The sequence below is a fragment of the Numida meleagris genome, chromosome 1 (assembly GCF_002078875.1).
Source record: "Numida meleagris isolate 19003 breed g44 Domestic line chromosome 1, NumMel1.0, whole genome shotgun sequence".
Classification (NCBI taxonomy): Eukaryota; Metazoa; Chordata; class Aves; order Galliformes; family Numididae; genus Numida; species Numida meleagris.
The window spans coordinates 58,199,773-58,203,340 of record NC_034409.1 but is presented as its reverse complement, the minus strand read 5'-3'; positions in this window follow the sequence as shown (position 1 = coordinate 58,203,340).

The window sequence follows — 3,568 nt, the reverse complement described above, 5'->3', positions numbered from 1 at the left end:
TATTGTAGGGTACCTACTTTGGAAGAGGGTTGGACTTGAGGGTGATCTCTTGAGGTCCCTCCCAACCCCTGCAATTGTGTGATTTCCCAATTTCTTTGCCATGACTTTGGGTTTTATCAGTTGATGAGGAGAACATATTTTTCATTCTGAGTCCACGGTTCAGATATCTAAGCAGAAAAGCCAAAGAGTCTTTAGGACATTTAATTCCATATTTCTAAGGTAAAAAATGAGCCCTGGCAATGGCTGCTTATCTGCCGGCATTCTGAAGTCAACATTCAACTCTCAGGTAGGTTGGCCACATCAAGCACACAAGGCTGAAGGGGACAACCATTTCTCTGAGCCTTCATTGAGCCACACAGGGAGCAGCCCTACAAGATGCTCTTCACGGAGAGCTGCACACTGGGACCCCCTCCTCCCACCCTGCCCAACTCCAACACTGTGCATCAGGAGGGGCAGGCGCACCGGCTGCAAATTGAGATCCACTTAAGTAACGTGCGTTGGCAGCACGCGCACACCAACAGACCCATTTTAAAGCCATTAGCTCACGCGCAAGCACAGATAAGTGGCATTTCCCCTGCTGTGTATGTATATGCAATTACAGTGCATCACTAGAAAGAAAACAGTGAACAAACATCTATTCTTGAAGGAGCAAAGAGCTTCTGGTGCACGCAGAGAGCTTTGGGAGAGCTGGGTTCACAGTGGGTACGTAGGGGCTAGGAGCACAAGAACATCAGTGGGGCTATGGAGCTCCCTGTGCAGCACATCCGTAGTTACATACAGCGAGCTTTCCCTCTAAATCTGGAAAAATTACGCCTTGCTAAGGGCAACGTGCACACCTAATGTATGTATTTACCACACCAATTCAATACATACTTAGCACAGCTGTTTCTGCACTGTATGCCACCAGTCAGATCAGTGCTATACGTTGTTTTCTGACTCACCTTGCTCATGCTTTTGGTACAGTTCTAGAGACATGAGATTCGTATGCAATAACTATGCTGTTAGTTAAATAGATTCACTTTACAATAAAAATCTGCACATTTTCAACAAAAAATGGGAAAAAAAAGATAATAGTTTAAGCCAAATTCAGGTAAATCATCCTTGCATGATAGGCAGTGAATAACACAGAACTGTTAACAGGAAATATTTCTCCTCCACTGCTTTCCTTTTTCCTCTGGTAACAATACCTGGACCTCTTTTTCGGCCACCTACTTGATTTCTGCAGGTGTCACCAAGAGAATTTTTACATGCATTTTCAGATATCTGTATTATTTCCGACTGCTTGTGCAAAGACAGATATATGGGTGTATGTTAATGTAATGCATCTACACAGAGATTCCTAAATGAACCACTGGAAAGCCACTGTGATGCCTTGAATAACTTCTGCTTTACTAGTGGATGAGGGAGTCCAGTGCCAACATACATAGATTTTCTTTTGTGTAATACAGTCATTTACACTTGCAAATGTATTTCAAAACCATAATTCGTAGAGATAATGGCAGTAATTTAATTTAAGGAGACTGGGGGATGTGTATAGCATGGGGAGCTCAGTGGAGGTTCTGTGTGAAGGTCTTCCATGCTTCCATCCACTCAGATAATTCTCCTTAAAAATGACAGCACACGTCACTTGCGGAAAATCAGCTCAGAAAAAAAAAAAAAAGTGTGGAAATCCAAGGATGTAAAGAAAATTTACTTTCTTGCACATAGCCTAAGTCAAAAGAATGAGCCATAGGCATCAAGAGGTGCTCAGGAAAAGACTTTCATTTGTAAAGGTTCGGGAATTGTCGTACACCTGCCTCGCTGCTAGGAGAGGTGCGGCAGGAAGAGGAAGAGAAACCCAACATTCCCTCCTATTAGCATTTATTATGAAGCCCTTACAAATCTACACCATGAAGAAAACTTCAGGGTTCACCATGTCTTTTGCACATTTCTAGATAATCTAGGGAACAGGACAGTATAAACATGTTTCAGTATTACAGAATGACAGAATCGTAGTGGTTTGGAAGGGACCTCTGGAGATCACCCGGGCCAGCCCCCTGCTAAAGCACATTCCCTTCAGTAGGTTCCATAGGAAAGCATCCAGGCAGATGCTTTGAGTATCTCCAGAGAAGACTCCACCACCCCTTCCTCAGAAGAAGGTGCTGAAATAAACATGAAAATGTATGGCTCGAGTAGAAGCACCTGCAAACCATAACGCAAACCCCCAGCCTTCTCTATCAAGAGCAAACCCATTAGCAAACCTGCCCCATCAGCAGTAACATCAAAAGCCCACCTACAGAGCCCGCCTTTACCTGCAACAGACAACGTGCTGCTAAATGGCATACACCAGAAAAACTAGCAGGGTAGAGATGCAGAAGCACCAAGAGGTTATTGCTATAACGCCCTTGATGTACCCAGTGAGTTTTCCTTCTCACATCGCTCACCTTATTGAGTCTTGCATGAATCATCCCCAACTTTACACTTGCCAGCAAGAGCATCAGCCTTATGTGGAAGTCTCTCCACAAATACGAAGGATTATATAAAACTTCAACTATGAGGAGTGCTTAATTACATCACTTTTAAGCCCTGCCACATGCAGAGACTCAAACTATTATGAATCTACCTCAGATGTAAGCTGACAGCATGAACGCAATAAAAAAAAGCATCTGTGTGTCTGGGGAGATTCTCCGCTTACCTACCTACAGCTGGAAGAGACAAAATAAAGTGCAGAACAGCTCTGCGTGTTCTGTCCCATGGGTTAAGAGAGCACATCCCCAGTAGCAGCTGGGGTATGAAGCCAGAATGAGGTGAGACCCCACAACTTCATTGCATGAAGCTGCTCAGACAGCAGTTGCTGCCGGCAGCTACCGACCACTAAGAGATCCCAGGTGGGAACAGAGGAGCAGGCAAATCCCCAGTAGCTACCTGTTCATTCAGGTGCATCACACAAGGAGGAAGCAGACTGGTTGGGCCCCACAGCTTCAGGACCAGCACGGAGCAGCAGAACACGCGCCCCTGGTTACGAAAGCAGCGCCGTGCCGGGCTCTGGCTCACAGCATGCCCGCTCCCGGCCCTCGGAACGCGGCCCCGCAGCGGCGCTGGGTGCGGGCCCCCTCTGCCCCGCGTTTCCCTGCCGCGCGGGTGGGACTCCCAGGGAGTCCCGCCGGGAGCAGCGCTGCCCGCAGCGCAGAAGGGTTTTCTCACCCCTCCGGCGGCCGCGTTTTCGTTGCGTACGGCAAAGCATAGGGAGGACTCTATTCCCTCGGCAGCCGGGCGGGATTCCCGACTCCGAGTAACTCCGAGCCCCGCGGCAGCCGCGGGGCCGCCCGCTCAACGCGCTGCCGAGCCGGGGTGCGTGGTGGGGGCTAATTCTGCTTTCGGGCAAAGCCGAGGGCTCCCCCGCAGCCTGCGGGCTCCGACTCCCGCCCCGCGCCCGAGCGGGAGGCACCCACCTGTAGGACACCTGCTTCCTGAAGGTGAGGTTCCGCAGCTTCTCCTCCAGCGACTCCTCCGCCGCCGCCAGCCCCGGCTCCTCCGGGACCCCGGCGGCACCCGCCGCCTCCCCGCCACCCTCGGCCCCCCGGCAGCC